The sequence below is a fragment of the Ictalurus punctatus genome, unplaced genomic scaffold (genome assembly GCF_001660625.3).
Source record: "Ictalurus punctatus breed USDA103 unplaced genomic scaffold, Coco_2.0 Super-Scaffold_100046, whole genome shotgun sequence".
In the NCBI taxonomy this organism is placed as follows: domain Eukaryota; kingdom Metazoa; phylum Chordata; class Actinopteri; order Siluriformes; family Ictaluridae; genus Ictalurus; species Ictalurus punctatus.
This window is the reverse complement of record NW_026521087.1, coordinates 5,646,697-5,673,778: the sequence shown is the minus strand read 5'-3', so window position 1 is coordinate 5,673,778 and position 27,082 is coordinate 5,646,697. Positions and strand designations below refer to the sequence as shown.

General features: G+C 48.6%; 10 non-coding genes across 10 annotated transcripts; all 10 read left to right on the top strand.

Annotated features, from left to right (window-relative positions):
• The first annotated feature begins 31 nt into the window (after positions 1–31).
• On the top strand, positions 32–113 carry trnas-gcu (transfer RNA serine (anticodon GCU)). Its single transcript has one exon. It is a non-coding gene; the product is annotated as a tRNA-Ser (tRNA).
• Positions 114–5,538: 5,425 nt separating this feature from the next.
• On the top strand, positions 5,539–5,620 carry trnal-uag (transfer RNA leucine (anticodon UAG)). Its single transcript has one exon. It is a non-coding gene; the product is annotated as a tRNA-Leu (tRNA).
• Positions 5,621–6,128: 508 nt separating this feature from the next.
• trnas-gcu (transfer RNA serine (anticodon GCU)) lies at positions 6,129–6,210 on the top strand. Its single transcript has one exon. It is a non-coding gene; the product is annotated as a tRNA-Ser (tRNA).
• Positions 6,211–10,298: 4,088 nt separating this feature from the next.
• trnal-uag (transfer RNA leucine (anticodon UAG)) lies at positions 10,299–10,380 on the top strand. Its single transcript has one exon. It is a non-coding gene; the product is annotated as a tRNA-Leu (tRNA).
• Positions 10,381–10,888: 508 nt separating this feature from the next.
• trnas-gcu (transfer RNA serine (anticodon GCU)) lies at positions 10,889–10,970 on the top strand. The gene has a single exon. It is a non-coding gene; the product is annotated as a tRNA-Ser (tRNA).
• A 4,089-nt stretch (positions 10,971–15,059) lies between these two features.
• Positions 15,060–15,141, top strand: trnal-uag (transfer RNA leucine (anticodon UAG)). The gene has a single exon. It is a non-coding gene; the product is annotated as a tRNA-Leu (tRNA).
• A 508-nt stretch (positions 15,142–15,649) lies between these two features.
• Positions 15,650–15,731, top strand: trnas-gcu (transfer RNA serine (anticodon GCU)). The gene has a single exon. It is a non-coding gene; the product is annotated as a tRNA-Ser (tRNA).
• Positions 15,732–20,058: 4,327 nt separating this feature from the next.
• Positions 20,059–20,140, top strand: trnal-uag (transfer RNA leucine (anticodon UAG)). The gene has a single exon. It is a non-coding gene; the product is annotated as a tRNA-Leu (tRNA).
• Positions 20,141–20,648: 508 nt separating this feature from the next.
• On the top strand, positions 20,649–20,730 carry trnas-gcu (transfer RNA serine (anticodon GCU)). Its single transcript has one exon. It is a non-coding gene; the product is annotated as a tRNA-Ser (tRNA).
• A 4,327-nt stretch (positions 20,731–25,057) lies between these two features.
• Positions 25,058–25,139, top strand: trnal-uag (transfer RNA leucine (anticodon UAG)). The gene has a single exon. It is a non-coding gene; the product is annotated as a tRNA-Leu (tRNA).
• Positions 25,140–27,082: the final 1,943 nt, after the last annotated feature.

The following is a 27,082-nucleotide window of genomic DNA, read 5'->3' as shown; positions in this document are numbered from 1 at the left end:
GCATAGTTTCCGTTAAACGGGGCAGGCCTCGGACGAGGTGGCCGAGAGGTTAAGGCGATGGACTGCTAATCCGTTGTGCTCTGCACGCGTGGGTTCGAATCCCATCCTCGTCGCAAGCTTCTCACGTTGCCTCCTCTTTCCAGCAATGTCTGGCTTTGTTGCAGTCTGTCTCACACCTACAAGGCCTACAACCGGGAAGCTTTGTACAGGTCCCTGAGCTGGCACTAGAGAGGGTGGAGGAATGTGAAGAGCTAGCACTGTGGCTACGTGTTTCGCGACCGTGAGCTGTATTTCAATGCTTTTTGGCCACAGCTGCTGTAAGGCTCTTGCGTCTCTGGAGGTCCGTCAACTCAGAGCGCATTCCGCAGTCCAGACGACAGGGGCGAAGAACCTGCACCGAAACCTCTTTTTTGCTCCACACACCGGGATGTAATTTCATACGCGTGAGCTATGTCAGCAAGAGGTTAAGGTGATGAGCTGCCAGTCCGCTGTGCACAGCCCATGTGGGTTTGGACCCTATTTTTCTTGTAAAGACCTTGCTTAAGCGCATTCTGTAAAGGGAGCGTGCATGGTGCAGACACTGTTGGCGTCTGCATGAGCAGTTAGTCTGAAGGGGAAATTAGGGTCAGGTGTTTTCAATCAACGGGATGACAATCAGGTGTGAGTGAGCACCCTGTCTTATTTGAAGAACGGGGATCTATCAAAGTCTGATCTTCACAACACATGTTTGTGGAAGTGTATCATGGTATGAAAAAAGGAAGTTTGTGAGGATCTCAGAAAAAGAGTTGTTGATGCTCATCAGGCTGGAAAAGTTCCAAAAAAAAAAAAAAAATCTCTAAAGCGCCTGGACTCCACCAATCCACAGTCAGACAGATTGTGTACAAATGAAGGAAATTCACGAGCATGGTTACCCTCCCCAGGCGTGGTCAGCCAACAAAGATCACTCCAAGAGCAAGACATGTAATTGTCCACGAGGTCACAACGGATCCCAGGGTAACTTCTAAGCCACTAAAGGCCTCTCTCGCGTAGGCAAATGTCAATGTTCCTGAGTCCACCATAATGAGTACACTGAACAACAGTGGTGTGCATGGCAGGATGGCAAGGAGAAAGCCCCTGCTTTCCATAAAGAACATTGCTTCCTGCATGCAGTTTGCTAAAGATCACATGGACAAGACCCAAGGCTACTCGAAAAAATGTTTTGTGGACAGGTGAGACCAAACTAGAACTTTTTGGTTTAAATGAGAAGGGTTATGGTAATGTTTTTGTCTGGTTTCTGTAATTAGGTTCTCTTTATCTACTTTTGATACTTGTGTGAAGATCTTACGATGTTTTAGGTCCCGGTAATGAAGATGTATAGAAAGCTCTAAAGGGTTCACAAACTTTCAAGCACCACCGTAAGTGGGATGTAAGGTCATGGCAGAAGAGCTCTTCCGCAAACACAACTCCGATGTGACCGTGGAGCATGGCGTCTTAAGCCTAGACGAATCGCGTCCAAAAGACCAGGCCTTAGCTCTGTCTTCAGCTGGAAATGGTTAGATGTCTCCGCCAGAGCCGGTTAAGCGAAAGGCACTCGAGTCTCACAACAGCCCTTTTGTCGCGCCCATGCCAGATTTCTGTGAGACCTTTGGGCCGATGGACTGCTAATCCGTTGTGCTCTGCACGCGTGGGTTCGAATCCCATCCTCGTCGCAAGCTTCTCACGTTGCCTCCTCTTTCCAGCAATGTCTGGCTTTGTTGCAGTCTGTCTCACGCCTACAACTGGGAAGCTTTGTACAGGTCCCTGAGCTGGCACTAGAGAGGGTGGAGAAATGTGAAGAGCTAGCACTGTGGCTACATGTTTCGCGACCGTGAGCTGTATTTCAATGCTTTTTGGCCACAGCTGCTGTAAGGCTCTTGCGTCTCTGGAGGTCCGTCAACGCAGAGCGCATTCCGCAGTCCAGACGACAGGGGCGAAGAACCTGCACCGAAACCTCTTTTTTGCTCCACACACCGGGATGTAATTTCATACGCGTGAGCTATGTCAGCAAGAGGTTAAGGTGATGAGCTGCCAGTCCGCTGTGCACAGCCCATGTGGGTTTGGACCCTATTTTTCTTGTAAAGACCTTGCTTAAGCGCATTCTGTAAAGGGAGCGTGCATGGTGCAGACACTGTTGGCGTCTGCATGAGCAGTTAGTCTGAAGTCACCAATCCACAGTCAGACAGATTGTGTACAAATGAAGGAAATTCACGAGCATGGTTACCCTCCCCAGGCGTGGTCAGCCAACAAAGATCACTCCAAGAGCAAGACATGTAATTGTCCACGAGGTCACAACGGATCCCAGGGTAACTTCTAAGCCACTAAAGGCCTCTCTCGCGTAGGCAAATGTCAATGTTCCTGAGTCCACCATAATGAGTACACTGAACAACAGTGGTGTGCATGGCAGGATGGCAAGGAGAAAGCCCCTGCTTTCCATAAAGAACATTGCTTCCTGCATGCAGTTTGCTAAAGATCACATGGACAAGACCCAAGGCTACTCGAAAAAACGTTTTGTGGACAGGTGAGACCAAACTAGAACTTTTTGGTTTAAATGAGAAGGGTTATGTTTGGGGGAAGGAGAACACCGCATTCCAGCATAAGACCCGTATCCCATTTCTGAACAATGGTGGTGGTAGCGTTGCAGTTTGGGCCTGTTTCGCTGCATCTGGGCCAGGACAGCTTGCCATCATTGATGGAACAATGCATTCTGAATAATACCAGCAAATTCTAAAAGAAAATGTCAGCACATCTGTCCGTAAACTGGATCTCAAGGGGAAAGTGGGCCGTGCAGCAAGACAACAACCCTAAGCACACAAGTCGTTCTACCAAAGGATGGTTAAAGAAGAATAAAGTCAATGTTTTGGAATGGCCAAGTCAAGGTCCTGACCTTGATCCAGTAGAAATGCTGCGGAAGGACCTGAAGCAAGCAGCTCATGTGAGGAAACCCACCCACATCCTAGAGATGAAACTGGACTGTAATGAGGGATGGGCTAAAATTCCTCCAAGCTGACGTGCAGGACTGTTCAACAGTTACCGGAAACGTTTGTTTGCAGTGGTTGCTGCACACCGAGGTCACACCAGATACTGAAAGCAAAGGTTCGCATACTTTTGCCACTCACAGGTATGCAATACTGGATCATTTTCATCAATAAATAACTGACCATCTGTAATGTTTTTGTCTGGTTTCTGTAATTAGGTTCTCTTTATCTACTTTTGATACTTGTGTGAAGATCTTACGATGTTTTAGGTCCCGGTAATGAAGATGTATAGAAAGCTCTAAAGGGTTCACAAACTTTCAAGCACCACCGTAAGTGGGATGTAAGGTCATGGCAGAAGAGCTCTTCCGCAAACACAACTCCGATGTGACCGTGGAGCATGGCGTCTTAAGCCTAGACGAATCGCGTCCAAAAGACCAGGCCTTAGCTCTGTCTTCAGCTGGAAATGGTTAGATGTCTCCGCCAGAGCCGGTTAAGCGAAAGGCACTCGAGTCTCACAACAGCCCTTTTGTCGCGCCCATGCCAGATTTCTGTGAGACCTTTGGGCCGATGGACTGCTAATCCGTTGTGCTCTGCACGCGTGGGTTCGAATCCCAGCCTCGTCGCAAGCTTCTCACGTTGCCTCCTCTTTCCAGCAATGTCTGGCTTTGTTGCAGTCTGTCTCACGCCTACAACTGGGAAGCTTTGTACAGGTCCCTGAGCTGGCACTAGAGAGGGTGGAGAAATGTGAAGAGCTAGCACTGTGGCTACATGTTTCGCGACCGTGAGCTGTATTTCAATGCTTTTTGGCCACAGCTGCTGTAAGGCTCTTGCGTCTCTGGAGGTCCGTCAACGCAGAGCGCATTCCGCAGTCCAGACGACAGGGGCGAAGAACCTGCACCGAAACCTCTTTTTTGCTCCACACACCGGGATGTAATTTCATACGCGTGAGCTATGTCAGCAAGAGGTTAAGGTGATGAGCTGCCAGTCCGCTGTGCACAGCCCATGTGGGTTTGGACCCTATTTTTCTTGTAAAGACCTTGCTTAAGCGCATTCTGTAAAGGGAGCGTGCATGGTGCAGACACTGTTGGCGTCTGCATGAGCAGTTAGTCTGAAGTCACCAATCCACAGTCAGACAGATTGTGTACAAATGAAGGAAATTCACGAGCATGGTTACCCTCCCCAGGCGTGGTCAGCCAACAAAGATCACTCCAAGAGCAAGACATGTAATTGTCCACGAGGTCACAACGGATCCCAGGGTAACTTCTAAGCCACTAAAGGCCTCTCTCGCGTAGGCAAATGTCAATGTTCCTGAGTCCACCATAATGAGTACACTGAACAACAGTGGTGTGCATGGCAGGATGGCAAGGAGAAAGCCCCTGCTTTCCATAAAGAACATTGCTTCCTGCATGCAGTTTGCTAAAGATCACATGGACAAGACCCAAGGCTACTCGAAAAAACGTTTTGTGGACAGGTGAGACCAAACTAGAACTTTTTGGTTTAAATGAGAAGGGTTATGTTTGGGGGAAGGAGAACACCGCATTCCAGCATAAGACCCGTATCCCATTTCTGAACAATGGTGGTGGTAGCGTTGCAGTTTGGGCCTGTTTCGCTGCATCTGGGCCAGGACAGCTTGCCATCATTGATGGAACAATGCATTCTGAATAATACCAGCAAATTCTAAAAGAAAATGTCAGCACATCTGTCCGTAAACTGGATCTCAAGGGGAAAGTGGGCCGTGCAGCAAGACAACAACCCTAAGCACACAAGTCGTTCTACCAAAGGATGGTTGAAGAAGAATAAAGTCAATGTTTTGGAATGGCCAAGTCAAGGTCCTGACCTTGATCCAGTAGAAATGCTGCGGAAGGACCTGAAGCAAGCAGCTCATGTGAGGAAACCCACCCACATCCTAGAGATGAAACTGGACTGTAATGAGGGATGGGCTAAAATTCCTCCAAGCTGACGTGCAGGACTGTTCAACAGTTACCGGAAACGTTTGTTTGCAGTGGTTGCTGCACACCGAGGTCACACCAGATACTGAAAGCAAAGGTTCGCATACTTTTGCCACTCACAGGTATGCAATACTGGATCATTTTCATCAATAAATAACTGACCATCTGTAATGTTTTTGTCTGGTTTCTGTAATTAGGTTCTCTTTATCTACTTTTGATACTTGTGTGAAGATCTTACGATGTTTTAGGTCCCGGTAATGAAGATGTATAGAAAGCTCTAAAGGGTTCACAAACTTTCAAGCACCACCGTAAGTGGGATGTAAGGTCATGGCAGAAGAGCTCTTCCGCAAACACAACTCCGATGTGACCGTGGAGCATGGCGTCTTAAGCCTAGACGAATCGCGTCCAAAAGACCAGGCCTTAGCTCTGTCTTCAGCTGGAAATGGTTAGATGTCTCCGCCAGAGCCGGTTAAGCGAAAGGCACTCGAGTCTCACAACAGCCCTTTTGTCGCGCCCATGCCAGATTTCTTGTTGTCCGGCGGAATCACCCGGTCACCTTCTTCCCACGGACGGGTTTACCACCACGCCGGCCTGCGGGTAGCGTGGCCGAGTGGTCCAAGGCGCTGGATTTAGGCTCCAGTCTCTTCGGGGGCGTGGGTTCAAATCCCACCGCTGCCACGGTCGTTAGCTCACGGTGGGTGATGTCTCGTCTCCAAAGGCTTTGCGCAGGTTTTTCTCCCACGCTTTCATGCTATACACCACGTAGCATGCTGCCTCACGAACGTCGCAACTCATGCCCCCCTTTTCCACAGTCGTTGTGTATATCCAGGTAAGGATAAAAGTTACATTTCCATCCATCCATCCATCTTCTATACCGCGTAATCCTACTCAGGGTCACGGGTAAAAGTTACATTTTCCAAAGAAATTTAACTCGCTGGGACGGGCAGTCCATAGGTAGTCGGTACCTAGCCGCCCAAGGATTGGATTGCATTGCGACGGCTCGACTATGGAGTTGTCCCGTTCTGTGAGACCTTTGGGCCGTCTCGCCGCATCGTCACCCTTCAGTTTATATGACGGCACAGCTCATACCCCAAGACTTGAATCAGATCTATTTGAGAAGCAGTCATCCAGCCGGCGAACATGAAACCCTCATTTGCATAGTTTCCGTTAAACGGGGCGGGCCTCGGACGAGGTGGCCGAGAGGTTAAGGCGATGGACTGCTAATCCGTTGTGCTCTGCACGCGTGGGTTCGAATCCCATCCTCGTCGCAAGCTTCTCACGTTGCCTCCTCTTTCCAGCAATGTCTGGCTTTGTTGCAGTCTGTCTCACGCCTACAACTGGGAAGCTTTGTACAGGTCCCTGAGCTGGCACTAGAGAGGGTGGAGAAATGTGAAGAGCTAGCACTGTGGCTACGTGTTTCGCGACCGTGAGCTGTATTTCAATGCTTTTTGGCCACAGCTGCTGTAAGGCTCTTGCGTCTCTGGAGGTCCGTCAACTCAGAGCGCATTCCGCAGTCCAGACGACAGGGGCGAAGAACCTGCACCGAAACCTCTTTTTTGCTCCACACACCGGGATGTAATTTCATACGCCTGAGCTATGTCAGCAAGAGGTTAAGGTGATGAGCTGCCAGTCCGCTGTGCACAGCCCATGTGGGTTTGGACCCTATTTTTCTTGTAAAGACCTTGCTTAAGCGCATTCTGTAAAGGGAGCGTGCATGGTGCAGACACTGTTGGCGTCTGCATGAGCAGTTAGTCTGAAGGGGAAATTAGGGTCAGGTGTTTTCAATCAACGGGATGACAATCAGGTGTGAGTGAGCACCCTGTCTTATTTGAAGAACGGGGATCTATCAAAGTCTGATCTTCACAACACATGTTTGTGGAAGTGTATCATGGTATGAAAAAAGGAAGTTTGTGAGGATCTCAGAAAAAGAGTTGTTGATGCTCATCAGGCTGGAAAAGTTCCAAAAAAAAAAAAAAAATCTCTAAAGCGCCTGGACTCCACCAATCCACAGTCAGACAGATTGTGTACAAATGAAGGAAATTCACGAGCATGGTTACCCTCCCCAGGCGTGGTCAGCCAACAAAGATCACTCCAAGAGCAAGACATGTAATTGTCCACGAGGTCACAACGGATCCCAGGGTAACTTCTAAGCCACTAAAGGCCTCTCTCGCGTAGGCAAATGTCAATGTTCCTGAGTCCACCATAATGAGTACACTGAACAACAGTGGTGTGCATGGCAGGATGGCAAGGAGAAAGCCCCTGCTTTCCATAAAGAACATTGCTTCCTGCATGCAGTTTGCTAAAGATCACATGGACAAGACCCAAGGCTACTCGAAAAAACGTTTTGTGGACAGGTGAGACCAAACTAGAACTTTTTGGTTTAAATGAGAAGGGTTATGTTTGGGGGAAGGAGAACACCGCATTCCAGCATAAGACCCGTATCCCATTTCTGAACAATGGTGGTGGTAGCGTTGCAGTTTGGGCCTGTTTCGCTGCATCTGGGCCAGGACGGCTTGCCATCATTGATGGAACAATGCATTCTGAATCATACCAGCAAATTCTAAAAGAAAATGTCAGCACATCTGTCCGTAAACTGGATCTCAAGGGGAAAGTGGGCCGCGCAGCAAGACAACAACCCTAAGCACACAAGTCGTTCTACCAAAGGATGGTTAAAGAAGAATAAAGTCAATGTTTTGGAATGGCCAAGTCAAGGTCCTGACCTTGATCCAGTAGAAATGCTGCGGAAGGACCTGAAGCAAGCAGCTCATGTGAGGAAACCCACCCACATCCTAGAGATGAAACTGGACTGTAATGAGGGATGGGCTAAAATTCCTCCAAGCTGACGTGCAGGACTGTTCAACAGTTACCGGAAACGTTTGTTTGCAGTGGTTGCTGCACACCGAGGTCACACCAGATACTGAAAGCAAAGGTTCGCATACTTTTGCCACTCACAGGTATGCAATACTGGATCATTTTCATCAATAAATAACTGACCATCTGTAATGTTTTTGTCTGGTTTCTGTAATTAGGTTCTCTTTATCTACTTTTGATACTTGTGTGAAGATCTTACGATGTTTTAGGTCCCGGTAATGAAGATGTATAGAAAGCTCTAAAGGGTTCACAAACTTTCAAGCACCACCGTAAGTGGGATGTAAGGTCATGGCAGAAGAGCTCTTCCGCAAACACAACTCCGATGTGACCGTGGAGCATGGCGTCTTAAGCCTAGACGAATCGCGTCCAAAAGACCAGGCCTTAGCTCTGTCTTCAGCTGGAAATGGTTAGATGTCTCCGCCAGAGCCGGTTAAGCGAAAGGCACTCGAGTCTCACAACAGCCCTTTTGTCGCGCCCATGCCAGATTTCTGTGAGACCTTTGGGCCGATGGACTGCTAATCCGTTGTGCTCTGCACGCGTGGGTTCGAATCCCAGCCTCGTCGCAAGCTTCTCACGTTGCCTCCTCTTTCCAGCAATGTCTGGCTTTGTTGCAGTCTGTCTCACGCCTACAACTGGGAAGCTTTGTACAGGTCCCTGAGCTGGCACTAGAGAGGGTGGAGAAATGTGAAGAGCTAGCACTGTGGCTACATGTTTCGCGACCGTGAGCTGTATTTCAATGCTTTTTGGCCACAGCTGCTGTAAGGCTCTTGCGTCTCTGGAGGTCCGTCAACGCAGAGCGCATTCCGCAGTCCAGACGACAGGGGCGAAGAACCTGCACCGAAACCTCTTTTTTGCTCCACACACCGGGATGTAATTTCATACGCGTGAGCTATGTCAGCAAGAGGTTAAGGTGATGAGCTGGCAGTCCGCTGTGCACAGCCCATGTGGGTTTGGACCCTATTTTTCTTGTAAAGACCTTGCTTAAGCGCATTCTGTAAAGGGAGCGTGCATGGTGCAGACACTGTTGGCGTCTGCATGAGCAGTTAGTCTGAAGTCACCAATCCACAGTCAGACAGATTGTGTACAAATGAAGGAAATTCACGAGCATGGTTACCCTCCCCAGGCGTGGTCAGCCAACAAAGATCACTCCAAGAGCAAGACATGTAATTGTCCACGAGGTCACAACGGATCCCAGGGTAACTTCTAAGCCACTAAAGGCCTCTCTCGCGTAGGCAAATGTCAATGTTCCTGAGTCCACCATAATGAGTACACTGAACAACAGTGGTGTGCATGGCAGGATGGCAAGGAGAAAGCCCCTGCTTTCCATAAAGAACATTGCTTCCTGCATGCAGTTTGCTAAAGATCACATGGACAAGACCCAAGGCTACTCGAAAAAACGTTTTGTGGACAGGTGAGACCAAACTAGAACTTTTTGGTTTAAATGAGAAGGGTTATGTTTGGGGGAAGGAGAACACCGCATTCCAGCATAAGACCCGTATCCCATTTCTGAACAATGGTGGTGGTAGCGTTGCAGTTTGGGCCTGTTTCGCTGCATCTGGGCCAGGACAGCTTGCCATCATTGATGGAACAATGCATTCTGAATAATACCAGCAAATTCTAAAAGAAAATGTCAGCACATCTGTCCGTAAACTGGATCTCAAGGGGAAAGTGGGCCGCGCAGCAAGACAACAACCCTAAGCACACAAGTCGTTCTACCAAAGGATGGTTGAAGAAGAATAAAGTCAATGTTTTGGAATGGCCAAGTCAAGGTCCTGACCTTGATCCAGTAGAAATGCTGCGGAAGGACCTGAAGCAAGCAGCTCATGTGAGGAAACCCACCCACATCCTAGAGATGAAACTGGACTGTAATGAGGGATGGGCTAAAATTCCTCCAAGCTGACGTGCAGGACTGTTCAACAGTTACCGGAAACGTTTGTTTGCAGTGGTTGCTGCACACCGAGGTCACACCAGATACTGAAAGCAAAGGTTCGCATACTTTTGCCGCTCACAGGTATGCAATACTGGATCATTTTCATCAATAAATAACTGACCATCTGTAATGTTTTTGTCTGGTTTCTGTAATTAGGTTCTCTTTATCTACTTTTGATACTTGTGTGAAGATCTTACGATGTTTTAGGTCCCGGTAATGAAGATGTATAGAAAGCTCTAAAGGGTTCACAAACTTTCAAGCACCACCGTAAGTGGGATGTAAGGTCATGGCAGAAGAGCTCTTCCGCAAACACAACTCCGATGTGACCGTGGAGCATGGCGTCTTAAGCCTAGACGAATCGCGTCCAAAAGACCAGGCCTTAGCTCTGTCTTCAGCTGGAAATGGTTAGATGTCTCCGCCAGAGCCGGTTAAGCGAAAGGCACTCGAGTCTCACAACAGCCCTTTTGTCGCGCCCATGCCAGATTTCTTGTTGTCCGGCGGAATCACCCGGTCACCTTCTTCCCACGGACGGGTTTACCACCACGCCGGCCTGCGGGTAGCGTGGCCGAGTGGTCCAAGGCGCTGGATTTAGGCTCCAGTCTCTTCGGGGGCGTGGGTTCAAATCCCACCGCTGCCACGGTCGTTAGCTCACGGTGGGTGATGTCTCGTCTCCAAAGGCTTTGCGCAGGTTTTTCTCCCACGCTTTCATGCTATACACCACGTAGCATGCTGCCTCACGAACGTCGCAACTCATGCCCCCCTTTTCCACAGTCGTTGTGTATATCCAGGTAAGGATAAAAGTTACATTTCCATCCATCCATCCATCTTCTATACCGCGTAATCCTACTCAGGGTCACGGGTAAAAGTTACATTTTCCAAAGAAATTTAACTCGCTGGGACGGGCAGTCCATAGGTAGTCGGTACCTAGCCGCCCAAGGATTGGATTGCATTGCGACGGCTCGACTATGGAGTTGTCCCGTTCTGTGAGACCTTTGGGCCGTCTCGCCGCATCGTCACCCTTCAGTTTATATGACGGCACAGCTCATACCCCAAGACTTGAATCAGATCTATTTGAGAAGCAGTCATCCAGCCGGCGAACATGAAACCCTCATTTGCATAGTTTCCGTTAAACGGGGCGGGCCTCGGACGAGGTGGCCGAGAGGTTAAGGCGATGGACTGCTAATCCGTTGTGCTCTGCATGCATGGGTTCGAATCCCATCCTCGTCGCAAGCTTCTCATGTTGCCTCCTCTTTCCAGCAATGTCTGGCTTTGTTGCAGTCTGTCTCACGCCTACAACTGGGAAGCTTTGTACAGGTCCCTGAGCTGGCACTAGAGAGGGTGGAGAAATGTGAAGAGCTAGCACTGTGGCTACGTGTTTCGCGACCGTGAGCTGTATTTCAATGCTTTTTGGCCACAGCTGCTGTAAGGCTCTTGCGTCTCTGGAGGTCCGTCAACTCAGAGCGCATTCCGCAGTCCAGACGACAGGGGCGAAGAACCTGCACCGAAACCTCTTTTTTGCTCCACACACCGGGATGTAATTTCATACGCGTGAGCTATGTCAGCAAGAGGTTAAGGTGATGAGCTGCCAGTCCGCTGTGCACAGCCCATGTGGGTTTGGACCCTATTTTTCTTGTAAAGACCTTGCTTAAGCGCATTCTGTAAAGGGAGCGTGCATGGTGCAGACACTGTTGGCGTCTGCATGAGCAGTTAGTCTGAAGGGGAAATTAGGGTCAGGTGTTTTCAATCAACGGGATGACAATCAGGTGTGAGTGAGCACCCTGTCTTATTTGAAGAACGGGGATCTATCAAAGTCTGATCTTCACAACACATGTTTGTGGAAGTGTATCATGGTATGAAAAAAGGAAGTTTGTGAGGATCTCAGAAAAAGAGTTGTTGATGCTCATCAGGCTGGAAAAGTTCCAAAAAAAAAAAAAAAAATCTCTAAAGCGCCTGGACTCCACCAATCCACAGTCAGACAGATTGTGTACAAATGAAGGAAATTCACGAGCATGGTTACCCTCCCCAGGCGTGGTCAGCCAACAAAGATCACTCCAAGAGCAAGACATGTAATTGTCCACGAGGTCACAACGGATCCCAGGGTAACTTCTAAGCCACTAAAGGCCTCTCTCGCGTAGGCAAATGTCAATGTTCCTGAGTCCACCATAATGAGTACACTGAACAACAGTGGTGTGCATGGCAGGATGGCAAGGAGAAAGCCCCTGCTTTCCATAAAGAACATTGCTTCCTGCATGCAGTTTGCTAAAGATCACATGGACAAGACCCAAGGCTACTCGAAAAAACGTTTTGTGGACAGGTGAGACCAAACTAGAACTTTTTGGTTTAAATGAGAAGGGTTATGTTTGGGGGAAGGAGAACACCGCATTCCAGCATAAGACCCGTATCCCATTTCTGAACAATGGTGGTGGTAGCGTTGCAGTTTGGGCCTGTTTCGCTGCATCTGGGCCAGGACGGCTTGCCATCATTGATGGAACAATGCATTCTGAATCATACCAGCAAATTCTAAAAGAAAATGTCAGCACATCTGTCCGTAAACTGGATCTCAAGGGGAAAGTGGGCCGCGCAGCAAGACAACAACCCTAAGCACACAAGTCGTTCTACCAAAGGATGGTTAAAGAAGAATAAAGTCAATGTTTTGGAATGGCCAAGTCAAGGTCCTGACCTTGATCCAGTAGAAATGCTGCGGAAGGACCTGAAGCAAGCAGCTCATGTGAGGAAACCCACCCACATCCTAGAGATGAAACTGGACTGTAATGAGGGATGGGCTAAAATTCCTCCAAGCTGACGTGCAGGACTGTTCAACAGTTACCGGAAACGTTTGTTTGCAGTGGTTGCTGCACACCGAGGTCACACCAGATACTGAAAGCAAAGGTTCGCATACTTTTGCCACTCACAGGTATGCAATACTGGATCATTTTCATCAATAAATAACTGACCATCTGTAATGTTTTTGTCTGGTTTCTGTAATTAGGTTCTCTTTATCTACTTTTGATACTTGTGTGAAGATCTTACGATGTTTTAGGTCCCGGTAATGAAGATGTATAGAAAGCTCTAAAGGGTTCACAAACTTTCAAGCACCACCGTAAGTGGGATGTAAGGTCATGGCAGAAGAGCTCTTCCGCAAACACAACTCCGATGTGACCGTGGAGCATGGCGTCTTAAGCCTAGACGAATCGCGTCCAAAAGACCAGGCCTTAGCTCTGTCTTCAGCTGGAAATGGTTAGATGTCTCCGCCAGAGCCGGTTAAGCGAAAGGCACTCGAGTCTCACAACAGCCCTTTTGTCGCGCCCATGCCAGATTTCTGTGAGACCTTTGGGCCGATGGACTGCTAATCCGTTGTGCTCTGCACGCGTGGGTTCGAATCCCATCCTCGTCGCAAGCTTCTCACGTTGCCTCCTCTTTCCAGCAATGTCTGGCTTTGTTGCAGTCTGTCTCACGCCTACAACTGGGAAGCTTTGTACAGGTCCCTGAGCTGGCACTAGAGAGGGTGGAGAAATGTGAAGAGCTAGCACTGTGGCTACATGTTTCGCGACCGTGAGCTGTATTTCAATGCTTTTTGGCCACAGCTGCTGTAAGGCTCTTGCGTCTCTGGAGGTCCGTCAACGCAGAGCGCATTCCGCAGTCCAGACGACAGGGGCGAAGAACCTGCACCGAAACCTCTTTTTTGCTCCACACACCGGGATGTAATTTCATACGCGTGAGCTATGTCAGCAAGAGGTTAAGGTGATGAGCTGCCAGTCCGCTGTGCACAGCCCATGTGGGTTTGGACCCTATTTTTCTTGTAAAGACCTTGCTTAAGCGCATTCTGTAAAGGGAGCGTGCATGGTGCAGACACTGTTGGCGTCTGCATGAGCAGTTAGTCTGAAGTCACCAATCCACAGTCAGACAGATTGTGTACACATGAAGGAAATTCACGAGCATGGTTACCCTCCCCAGGCGTGGTCAGCCAACAAAGATCACTCCAAGAGCAAGACATGTAATTGTCCACGAGGTCACAACGGATCCCAGGGTAACTTCTAAGCCACTAAAGGCCTCTCTCGCGTAGGCAAATGTCAATGTTCCTGAGTCCACCATAATGAGTACACTGAACAACAGTGGTGTGCATGGCAGGATGGCAAGGAGAAAGCCCCTGCTTTCCATAAAGAACATTGCTTCCTGCATGCAGTTTGCTAAAGATCACATGGACAAGACCCAAGGCTACTCGAAAAAACGTTTTGTGGACAGGTGAGACCAAACTAGAACTTTTTGGTTTAAATGAGAAGGGTTATGTTTGGGGGAAGGAGAACACCGCATTCCAGCATAAGACCCGTATCCCATTTCTGAAAAATGGTGGTGGTAGCGTTGCAGTTTGGGCCTGTTTCGCTGCATCTGGGCCAGGACGGCTTGCCATCATTGATGGAGCAATGCATTCTGAATCATACCAGCAAATTCTAAAAGAAAATGTCAGCACATCTGTCCGTAAACTGGATCTCAAGGGGAAAGTGGGCCGCGCAGCAAGACAACAACCCTAAGCACACAAGTCGTTCTACCAAAGGATGGTTAAAGAAGAATAAAGTCAATGTTTTGGAATGGCCAAGTCAAGGTCCTGACCTTGATCCAGTAGAAATGCTGCGGAAGGACCTGAAGCAAGCAGCTCATGTGAGGAAACCCACCCACATCCTAGAGATGAAACTGTACTGTAATGAGGGATGGGCTAAAATTCCTCCAAGCTGACGTGCAGGACTGTTCAACAGTTACCGGAAACGTTTGTTTGCAGTGGTTGCTGCACACCGAGGTCACACCAGATACTGAAAGCAAAGGTTCGCATGCTTTTGCCACTCACAGGTATGCAATACTGGATCATTTTCATCAATAAATAACTGACCATCTGTAATGTTTTTGTCTGGTTTCTGTAATTAGGTTCTCTTTATCTACTTTTGATACTTGTGTGAAGATCTTACGATGTTTTAGGTCCCGGTAATGAAGATGTATAGAAAGCTCTAAAGGGTTCACAAACTTTCAAGCACCACCGTAAGTGGGATGTAAGGTCATGGCAGAAGAGCTCTTCCGCAAACACAACTCCGATGTGACCGTGGAGCATGGCGTCTTAAGCCTAGACGAATCGCGTCCAAAAGACCAGGCCTTAGCTCTGTCTTCAGCTGGAAATGGTTAGATGTCTCCGCCAGAGCCGGTTAAGCGAAAGGCACTCGAGTCTCACAACAGCCCTTTTGTCGCGCCCATGCCAGATTTCTTGTTGTCCGGCGGAATCACCCGGTCACCTTCTTCCCACGGACGGGTTTACCACCACGCCGGCCTGCGGGTAGCGTGGCCGAGTGGTCCAAGGCGCTGGATTTAGGCTCCAGTCTCTTCGGGGGCGTGGGTTCAAATCCCACCGCTGCCACGGTCGTTAGCTCACGGTGGGTGATGTCTCGTCTCCAAAGGCTTTGCGCAGGTTTTTCTCCCACGCTTTCATGCTATACACCACGTAGCATGCTGCCTCATGAACGTCGCAACTCATGCCCCCCTTTTCCACAGTCGTTGTGTATATCCAGGTAAGGATAAAAGTTACATTTCCATCCATCCATCCATCTTCTATACCGCGTAATCCTACTCAGGGTCACGGGTAAAAGTTACGTTTTCCAAAGAAATTTAACTCGCTGGGACGGGCAGTCCATAGGTAGTCGGTACCTAGCCGCCCAAGGATTGGATTGCATTGCGACGGCTCGACTATGGAGTTGTCCCGTTCTGTGAGACCTTTGGGCCGTCTCGCCGCATCGTCACCCTTCAGTTTATATGACGGCACAGCTCATACCCCAAGACTTGAATCAGATCTATTTGAGAAGCAGTCATCCAGCCGGCGAACATGAAACCCTCATTTGCATAGTTTCCGTTAAACGGGGCGGGCCTCGGACGAGGTGGCCGAGAGGTTAAGGCGATGGACTGCTAATCCGTTGTGCTCTGCACGCGTGGGTTCGAATCCCATCCTCGTCGCAAGCTTCTCATGTTGCTTCCTCTTTCCAGCAATGTCTGGCTTTGTTGCAGTCTGTCTCACGCCTACAACTGGGAAGCTTTGTACAGGTCCCTGAGCTGGCACTAGAGAGGGTGGAGAAATGTGAAGAGCTAGCACTGTGGCTACGTGTTTCGCGACCGTGAGCTGTATTTCAATGCTTTTTGGCCACAGCTGCTGTAAGGCTCTTGCGTCTCTGGAGGTCCGTCAACTCAGAGCGCATTCCGCAGTCCAGACGACAGGGGCGAAGAACCTGCACCGAAACCTCTTTTTTGCTCCACACACCGGGATGTAATTTCATACGCGTGAGCTATGTCAGCAAGAGGTTAAGGTGATGAGCTGCCAGTCCGCTGTGCACAGCCCATGTGGGTTTGGACCCTATTTTTCTTGTAAAGACCTTGCTTAAGCGCATTCTGTAAAGGGAGCGTGCATGGTGCAGACACTGTTGGCGTCTGCATGAGCAGTTAGTCTGAAGGGGAAATTAGGGTCAGGTGTTTTCAATCAACGGGATGACAATCAGGTGTGAGTGAGCACCCTGTCTTATTTGAAGAACGGGGATCTATCAAAGTCTGATCTTCACAACACATGTTTGTGGAAGTGTATCATGGTATGAAAAAAGGAAGTTTGTGAGGATCTCAGAAAAAGAGTTGTTGATGCTCATCAGGCTGGAAAAGTTCCAAAAAAAAAAAAAAAAATCTCTAAAGCGCCTGGACTCCACCAATCCACAGTCAGACAGATTGTGTACAAATGAAGGAAATTCACGAGCATGGTTACCCTCCCCAGGCGTGGTCAGCCAACAAAGATCACTCCAAGAGCAAGACATGTAATTGTCCACGAGGTCACAACGGATCCCAGGGTAACTTCTAAGCCACTAAAGGCCTCTCTCGCGTAGGCAAATGTCAATGTTCCTGAGTCCACCATAATGAGTACACTGAACAACAGTGGTGTGCATGGCAGGATGGCAAGGAGAAAGCCCCTGCTTTCCATAAAGAACATTGCTTCCTGCATGCAGTTTGCTAAAGATCACATGGACAAGACCCAAGGCTACTCGAAAAAACGTTTTGTGGACAGGTGAGACCAAACTAGAACTTTTTGGTTTAAATGAGAAGGGTTATGTTTGGGGGAAGGAGAACACCGCATTCCAGCATAAGACCCGTATCCCATTTCTGAACAATGGTGGTGGTAGCGTTGCAGTTTGGGCCTGTTTCGCTGCATCTGGGCCAGGACGGCTTGCCATCATTGATGGAACAATGCATTCTGAATCATACCAGCAAATTCTAAAAGAAAATGTCAGCACATCTGTCCGTAAACTGGATCTCAAGGGGAAAGTGGGCCGCGCAGCAAGACAACAACCCTAAGCACACAAGTCGTTCTACCAAAGGATGGTTAAAGAAGAATAAAGTCAATGTTTTGGAATGGCCAAGTCAAGGTCCTGACCTTGATCCAGTAGAAATGCTGCGGAAGGACCTGAAGCAAGCAGCTCATGTGAGGAAACCCACCCACATCCTAGAGATGAAACTGGACTGTAATGAGGGATGGGCTAAAATTCCTCCAAGCTGACGTGCAGGACTGTTCAACAGTTACCGGAAACGTTTGTTTGCAGTGGTTGCTGCACACCGAGGTCACACCAGATACTGAAAGCAAAGGTTCGCATACTTTTGCCACTCACAGGTATGCAATACTGGATCATTTTCATCAATAAATAACTGACCATCTGTAATGTTTTTGTCTGGTTTCTGTAATTAGGTTCTCTTTATCTACTTTTGATACTTGTGTGAAGATCTTACGATGTTTTAGGTCCCGGTAATGAAGATGTATAGAAAGCTCTAAAGGGTTCACAAACTTTCAAGCACCACCGTAAGTGGGATGTAAGGTCATGGCAGAAGAGCTCTTCCGCAAACACAACTCCGATGTGACCGTGGAGCATGGCGTCTTAAGCCTAGACGAATCGCGTCCAAAAGACCAGGCCTTAGCTCTGTCTTCAGCTGGAAATGGTTAGATGTCTCCGCCAGAGCCGGTTAAGCGAAAGGCACTCGAGTCTCACAACAGCCCTTTTGTCGCGCCCATGCCAGATTTCTGTGAGACCTTTGGGCCGATGGACTGCTAATCCGTTGTGCTCTGCACGCGTGGGTTCGAATCCCATCCTCGTCGCAAGCTTCTCACGTTGCCTCCTCTTTCCAGCAATGTCTGGCTTTGTTGCAGTCTGTCTCACGCCTACAACTGGGAAGCTTTGTACAGGTCCCTGAGCTGGCACTAGAGAGGGTGGAGAAATGTGAAGAGCTAGCACTGTGGCTACATGTTTCGCGACCGTGAGCTGTATTTCAATGCTTTTTGGCCACAGCTGCTGTAAGGCTCTTGCGTCTCTGGAGGTCCGTCAACTCAGAGCGCATTCCGCAGTCCAGACGACAGGGGCGAAGAACCTGCACCGAAACCTCTTTTTTGCTCCACACACCGGGATGTAATTTCATACGCCTGAGCTATGTCAGCAAGAGGTTAAGGTGATGAGCTGCCAGTCCGCTGTGCACAGCCCATGTGGGTTTGGACCCTATTTTTCTTGTAAAGACCTTGCTTAAGCGCATTCTGTAAAGGGAGCGTGCATGGTGCAGACACTGTTGGCGTCTGCATGAGCAGTTAGTCTGAAGGGGAAATTAGGGTCAGGTGTTTTCAATCAACGGGATGACAATCAGGTGTGAGTGAGCACCCTGTCTTATTTGAAGAACGGGGATCTATCAAAGTCTGATCTTCACAACACATGTTTGTGGAAGTGTATCATGGTATGAAAAAAGGAAGTTTGTGAGGATCTCAGAAAAAGAGTTGTTGATGCTCATCAGGCTGGAAAAGTTCCAAAAAAAAAAAAAAAATCTCTAAAGCGCCTGGACTCCACCAATCCACAGTCAGACAGATTGTGTACAAATGAAGGAAATTCACGAGCATGGTTACCCTCCCCAGGCGTGGTCAGCCAACAAAGATCACTCCAAGAGCAAGACATGTAATTGTCCACGAGGTCACAACGGATCCCAGGGTAACTTCTAAGCCACTAAAGGCCTCTCTTGCGTAGGCAAATGTCAATGTTCCTGAGTCCACCATAATGAGTACACTGAACAACAGTGGTGTGCATGGCAGGATGGCAAGGAGAAAGCCCCTGCTTTCCATAAAGAACATTGCTTCCTGCATGCAGTTTGCTAAAGATCACATGGACAAGACCCAAGGCTACTCGAAAAAACGTTTTGTGGACAGGTGAGACCAAACTAGAACTTTTTGGTTTAAATGAGAAGGGTTATGTTTGGGGGAAGGAGAACACCGCATTCCAGCATAAGACCCGTATCCCATTTCTGAAAAATGGTGGTGGTAGCGTTGCAGTTTGGGCCTGTTTCGCTGCATCTGGGCCAGGACGGCTTGCCATCATTGATGGAGCAATGCATTCTGAATCATACCAGCAAATTCTAAAAGAAAATGTCAGCACATCTGTCCGTAAACTGGATCTCAAGGGGAAAGTGGGCCGCGCAGCAAGACAACAACCCTAAGCACACAAGTCGTTCTACCAAAGGATGGTTAAAGAAGAATAAAGTCAATGTTTTGGAATGGCCAAGTCAAGGTCCTGACCTTGATCCAGTAGAAATGCTGCGGAAGGACCTGAAGCAAGCAGCTCATGTGAGGAAACCCACCCACATCCTAGAGATGAAACTGTACTGTAATGAGGGATGGGCTAAAATTCCTCCAAGCTGACGTGCAGGACTGTTCAACAGTTACCGGAAACGTTTGTTTGCAGTGGTTGCTGCACACCGAGGTCACACCAGATACTGAAAGCAAAGGTTCGCATGCTTTTGCCACTCACAGGTATGCAATACTGGATCATTTTCATCAATAAATAACTGACCATCTGTAATGTTTTTGTCTGGTTTCTGTAATTAGGTTCTCTTTATCTACTTTTGATACTTGTGTGAAGATCTTACGATGTTTTAGGTCCCGGTAATGAAGATGTATAGAAAGCTCTAAAGGGTTCACAAACTTTCAAGCACCACCGTAAGTGGGATGTAAGGTCATGGCAGAAGAGCTCTTCCGCAAACACAACTCCGATGTGACCGTGGAGCATGGCGTCTTAAGCCTAGACGAATCGCGTCCAAAAGACCAGGCCTTAGCTCTGTCTTCAGCTGGAAATGGTTAGATGTCTCCGCCAGAGCCGGTTAAGCGAAAGGCACTCGAGTCTCACAACAGCCCTTTTGTCGCGCCCATGCCAGATTTCTTGTTGTCCGGCGGAATCACCCGGTCACCTTCTTCCCACGGACGGGTTTACCACCACGCCGGCCTGCGGGTAGCGTGGCCGAGTGGTCCAAGGCGCTGGATTTAGGCTCCAGTCTCTTCGGGGGCGTGGGTTCAAATCCCACCGCTGCCACGGTCGTTAGCTCACGGTGGGTGATGTCTCGTCTCCAAAGGCTTTGCGCAGGTTTTTCTCCCACGCTTTCATGCTATACACCACGTAGCATGCTGCCTCATGAACGTCGCAACTCATGCCCCCCTTTTCCACAGTCGTTGTGTATATCCAGGTAAGGATAAAAGTTACATTTCCATCCATCCATCCATCTTCTATACCGCGTAATCCTACTCAGGGTCACGGGTAAAAGTTACGTTTTCCAAAGAAATTTAACTCGCTGGGACGGGCAGTCCATAGGTAGTCGGTACCTAGCCGCCCAAGGATTGGATTGCATTGCGACGGCTCGACTATGGAGTTGTCCCGTTCTGTGAGACCTTTGGGCCGTCTCGCCGCATCGTCACCCTTCAGTTTATATGACGGCACAGCTCATACCCCAAGACTTGAATCAGATCTATTTGAGAAGCAGTCATCCAGCCGGCGAACATGAAACCCTCATTTGCATAGTTTCCGTTAAACGGGGCGGGCCTCGGACGAGGTGGCCGAGAGGTTAAGGCGATGGACTGCTAATCCGTTGTGCTCTGCACGCGTGGGTTCGAATCCCATCCTCGTCGCAAGCTTCTCATGTTGCTTCCTCTTTCCAGCAATGTCTGGCTTTGTTGCAGTCTGTCTCACGCCTACAACTGGGAAGCTTTGTACAGGTCCCTGAGCTGGCACTAGAGAGGGTGGAGAAATGTGAAGAGCTAGCACTGTGGCTACGTGTTTCGCGACCGTGAGCTGTATTTCAATGCTTTTTGGCCACAGCTGCTGTAAGGCTCTTGCGTCTCTGGAGGTCCGTCAACTCAGAGCGCATTCCGCAGTCCAGACGACAGGGGCGAAGAACCTGCACCGAAACCTCTTTTTTGCTCCACACACCGGGATGTAATTTCATACGCGTGAGCTATGTCAGCAAGAGGTTAAGGTGATGAGCTGCCAGTCCGCTGTGCACAGCCCATGTGGGTTTGGACCCTATTTTTCTTGTAAAGACCTTGCTTAAGCGCATTCTGTAAAGGGAGCGTGCATGGTGCAGACACTGTTGGCGTCTGCATGAGCAGTTAGTCTGAAGGGGAAATTAGGGTCAGGTGTTTTCAATCAACGGGATGACAATCAGGTGTGAGTGAGCACCCTGTCTTATTTGAAGAACGGGGATCTATCAAAGTCTGATCTTCACAACACATGTTTGTGGAAGTGTATCATGGTATGAAAAAAGGAAGTTTGTGAGGATCTCAGAAAAAGAGTTGTTGATGCTCATCAGGCTGGAAAAGTTCCAAAAAAAAAAAAAAAAATCTCTAAAGCGCCTGGACTCCACCAATCCACAGTCAGACAGATTGTGTACAAATGAAGGAAATTCACGAGCATGGTTACCCTCCCCAGGCGTGGTCAGCCAACAAAGATCACTCCAAGAGCAAGACATGTAATTGTCCACGAGGTCACAACGGATCCCAGGGTAACTTCTAAGCCACTAAAGGCCTCTCTCGCGTAGGCAAATGTCAATGTTCCTGAGTCCACCATAATGAGTACACTGAACAACAGTGGTGTGCATGGCAGGATGGCAAGGAGAAAGCCCCTGCTTTCCATAAAGAACATTGCTTCCTGCATGCAGTTTGCTAAAGATCACATGGACAAGACCCAAGGCTACTCGAAAAAACGTTTTGTGGACAGGTGAGACCAAACTAGAACTTTTTGGTTTAAATGAGAAGGGTTATGTTTGGGGGAAGGAGAACACCGCATTCCAGCATAAGACCCGTATCCCATTTCTGAACAATGGTGGTGGTAGCGTTGCAGTTTGGGCCTGTTTCGCTGCATCTGGGCCAGGACGGCTTGCCATCATTGATGGAACAATGCATTCTGAATCATACCAGCAAATTCTAAAAGAAAATGTCAGCACATCTGTCCGTAAACTGGATCTCAAGGGGAAAGTGGGCCGCGCAGCAAGACAACAACCCTAAGCACACAAGTCGTTCTACCAAAGGATGGTTAAAGAAGAATAAAGTCAATGTTTTGGAATGGCCAAGTCAAGGTCCTGACCTTGATCCAGTAGAAATGCTGCGGAAGGACCTGAAGCAAGCAGCTCATGTGAGGAAACCCACCCACATCCTAGAGATGAAACTGGACTGTAATGAGGGATGGGCTAAAATTCCTCCAAGCTGACGTGCAGGACTGTTCAACAGTTACCGGAAACGTTTGTTTGCAGTGGTTGCTGCACACCGAGGTCACACCAGATACTGAAAGCAAAGGTTCGCATACTTTTGCCACTCACAGGTATGCAATACTGGATCATTTTCATCAATAAATAACTGACCATCTGTAATGTTTTTGTCTGGTTTCTGTAATTAGGTTCTCTTTATCTACTTTTGATACTTGTGTGAAGATCTTACGATGTTTTAGGTCCCGGTAATGAAGATGTATAGAAAGCTCTAAAGGGTTCACAAACTTTCAAGCACCACCGTAAGTGGGATGTAAGGTCATGGCAGAAGAGCTCTTCCGCAAACACAACTCCGATGTGACCGTGGAGCATGGCGTCTTAAGCCTAGACGAATCGCGTCCAAAAGACCAGGCCTTAGCTCTGTCTTCAGCTGGAAATGGTTAGATGTCTCCGCCAGAGCCGGTTAAGCGAAAGGCACTCGAGTCTCACAACAGCCCTTTTGTCGCGCCCATGCCAGATTTCTGTGAGACCTTTGGGCCGATGGACTGCTAATCCGTTGTGCTCTGCACGCGTGGGTTCGAATCCCATCCTCGTCGCAAGCTTCTCACGTTGCCTCCTCTTTCCAGCAATGTCTGGCTTTGTTGCAGTCTGTCTCACGCCTACAACTGGGAAGCTTTGTACAGGTCCCTGAGCTGGCACTAGAGAGGGTGGAGAAATGTGAAGAGCTAGCACTGTGGCTACATGTTTCGCGACCGTGAGCTGTATTTCAATGCTTTTTGGCCACAGCTGCTGTAAGGCTCTTGCGTCTCTGGAGGTCCGTCAACTCAGAGCGCATTCCGCAGTCCAGACGACAGGGGCGAAGAACCTGCACCGAAACCTCTTTTTTGCTCCACACACCGGGATGTAATTTCATACGCCTGAGCTATGTCAGCAAGAGGTTAAGGTGATGAGCTGCCAGTCCGCTGTGCACAGCCCATGTGGGTTTGGACCCTATTTTTCTTGTAAAGACCTTGCTTAAGCGCATTCTGTAAAGGGAGCGTGCATGGTGCAGACACTGTTGGCGTCTGCATGAGCAGTTAGTCTGAAGGGGAAATTAGGGTCAGGTGTTTTCAATCAACGGGATGACAATCAGGTGTGAGTGAGCACCCTGTCTTATTTGAAGAACGGGGATCTATCAAAGTCTGATCTTCACAACACATGTTTGTGGAAGTGTATCATGGTATGAAAAAAGGAAGTTTGTGAGGATCTCAGAAAAAGAGTTGTTGATGCTCATCAGGCTGGAAAAGTTCCAAAAAAAAAAAAAAAATCTCTAAAGCGCCTGGACTCCACCAATCCACAGTCAGACAGATTGTGTACAAATGAAGGAAATTCACGAGCATGGTTACCCTCCCCAGGCGTGGTCAGCCAACAAAGATCACTCCAAGAGCAAGACATGTAATTGTCCACGAGGTCACAACGGATCCCAGGGTAACTTCTAAGCCACTAAAGGCCTCTCTTGCGTAGGCAAATGTCAATGTTCCTGAGTCCACCATAATGAGTACACTGAACAACAGTGGTGTGCATGGCAGGATGGCAAGGAGAAAGCCCCTGCTTTCCATAAAGAACATTGCTTCCTGCATGCAGTTTGCTAAAGATCACATGGACAAGACCCAAGGCTACTCGAAAAAACGTTTTGTGGACAGGTGAGACCAAACTAGAACTTTTTGGTTTAAATGAGAAGGGTTATGTTTGGGGGAAGGAGAACACCGCATTCCAGCATAAGACCCGTATCCCATTTCTGAAAAATGGTGGTGGTAGCGTTGCAGTTTGGGCCTGTTTCGCTGCATCTGGGCCAGGACGGCTTGCCATCATTGATGGAGCAATGCATTCTGAATCATACCAGCAAATTCTAAAAGAAAATGTCAGCACATCTGTCCGTAAACTGGATCTCAAGGGGAAAGTGGGCCGCGCAGCAAGACAACAACCCTAAGCACACAAGTCGTTCTACCAAAGGATGGTTAAAGAAGAATAAAGTCAATGTTTTGGAATGGCCAAGTCAAGGTCCTGACCTTGATCCAGTAGAAATGCTGCGGAAGGACCTGAAGCAAGCAGCTCATGTGAGGAAACCCACCCACATCCTAGAGATGAAACTGTACTGTAATGAGGGATGGGCTAAAATTCCTCCAAGCTGACGTGCAGGACTGTTCAACAGTTACCGGAAACGTTTGTTTGCAGTGGTTGCTGCACACCGAGGTCACACCAGATACTGAAAGCAAAGGTTCGCATGCTTTTGCCACTCACAGGTATGCAATACTGGATCATTTTCATCAATAAATAACTGACCATCTGTAATGTTTTTGTCTGGTTTCTGTAATTAGGTTCTCTTTATCTACTTTTGATACTTGTGTGAAGATCTTACGATGTTTTAGGTCCCGGTAATGAAGATGTATAGAAAGCTCTAAAGGGTTCACAAACTTTCAAGCACCACCGTAAGTGGGATGTAAGGTCATGGCAGAAGAGCTCTTCCGCAAACACAACTCCGATGTGACCGTGGAGCATGGCGTCTTAAGCCTAGACGAATCGCGTCCAAAAGACCAGGCCTTAGCTCTGTCTTCAGCTGGAAATGGTTAGATGTCTCCGCCAGAGCCGGTTAAGCGAAAGGCACTCGAGTCTCACAACAGCCCTTTTGTCGCGCCCATGCCAGATTTCTTGTTGTCCGGCGGAATCACCCGGTCACCTTCTTCCCACGGACGGGTTTACCACCACGCCGGCCTGCGGGTAGCGTGGCCGAGTGGTCCAAGGCGCTGGATTTAGGCTCCAGTCTCTTCGGGGGCGTGGGTTCAAATCCCACCGCTGCCACGGTCGTTAGCTCACGGTGGGTGATGTCTCGTCTCCAAAGGCTTTGCGCAGGTTTTTCTCCCACGCTTTCATGCTATACACCACGTAGCATGCTGCCTCACGAACGTCGCAACTCATGCCCCCCTTTTCCACAGTCGTTGTGTATATCCAGGTAAGGATAAAAGTTACATTTCCATCCATCCATCCATCTTCTATACCGCGTAATCCTACTCAGGGTCACGGGTAAAAGTTACATTTTCCAAAGAAATTTAACTCGCTGGGACGGGCAGTCCATAGGTAGTCGGTACCTAGCCGCCCAAGGATTGGATTGCATTGCGACGGCTCGACTATGGAGTTGTCCCGTTCTGTGAGACCTTTGGGCCGTCTCGCCGCATCGTCACCCTTCAGTTTATATGACGGCACAGCTCATACCCCAAGACTTGAATCAGATCTATTTGAGAAGCAGTCATCCAGCCGGCGAACATGAAACCCTCATTTGCATAGTTTCCGTTAAACGGGGCGGGCCTCGGACGAGGTGGCCGAGAGGTTAAGGCGATGGACTGCTAATCCGTTGTGCTCGTCGCAAGCTTCTCACGTTGCCTCCTCTTTCCAGCAATGTCTGGCTTTGTTGCAGTCTGTCTCACGCCTACAACTGGGAAGCTTTGTACAGGTCCCTGAGCTGGCACTAGAGAGGGTGGAGAAATGTGAAGAGCTAGCACTGTGGCTACATGTTTCGCGACCGTGAGCTGTATTTCAATGCTTTTTGGCCACAGCTGCTGTAAGGCTCTTGCGTCTCTGGAGGTCCGTCAACGCAGAGCGCATTCCGCAGTCCAGACGACAGGGGCGAAGAACCTGCACCGAAACCTCTTTTTTGCTCCACACACCGGGATGTAATTTCATACGCGTGAGCTATGTCAGCAAGAGGTTAAGGTGATGAGCTGCCAGTCCGCTGTGCACAGCCCATGTGGGTTTGGACCCTATTTTTCTTGTAAAGACCTTGCTTAAGCGCATTCTGTAAAGGGAGCGTGCATGGTGCAGACACTGTTGGCGTCTGCATGAGCAGTCAGTCTGAAGGGGAAATTAGGGTCAGGTGTTTTCAATCAACGGGATGACAATCAGGTGTGAGTGAGCACCCTGTCTTATTTGAAGAACGGGGATCTATCAAAGTCTGATCTTCACAACACATGTTTGTGGAAGTGTATCATGGTATGAAAAAAGGAAGTTTGTGAGGATCTCAGAAAAAGAGTTGTTGATGCTCATCAGGCTGGAAAAGTTCCAAAAAAAAAAAAAAAATCTCTAAAGCGCCTGGACTCCACCAATCCACAGTCAGACAGATTGTGTACAAATGAAGGAAATTCACGAGCATGGTTACCCTCCCCAGGCGTGGTCAGCCAACAAAGATCACTCCAAGAGCAAGACATGTAATTGTCCACGAGGTCACAACGGATCCCAGGGTAACTTCTAAGCCACTAAAGGCCTCTCTCGCGTAGGCAAATGTCAATGTTCCTGAGTCCACCATAATGAGTACACTGAACAACAGTGGTGTGCATGGCAGGATGGCAAGGAGAAAGCCCCTGCTTTCCATAAAGAACATTGCTTCCTGCATGCAGTTTGCTAAAGATCACATGGACAAGACCCAAGGCTACTCGAAAAAACGTTTTGTGGACAGGTGAGACCAAACTAGAACTTTTTGGTTTAAATGAGAAGGGTTATGTTTGGGGGAAGGAGAACACCGCATTCCAGCATAAGACCCGTATCCCATTTCTGAACAATGGTGGTGGTAGCGTTGCAGTTTGGGCCTGTTTCGCTGCATCTGGGCCAGGACGGCTTGCCATCATTGATGGAACAATGCATTCTGAATAATACCAGCAAATTCTAAAAGAAAATGTCAGCACATCTGTCCGTAAACTGGATCTCAAGAGGAAAGTGGGCCGCGCAACAAGACAACAACCCTAAGCACACAA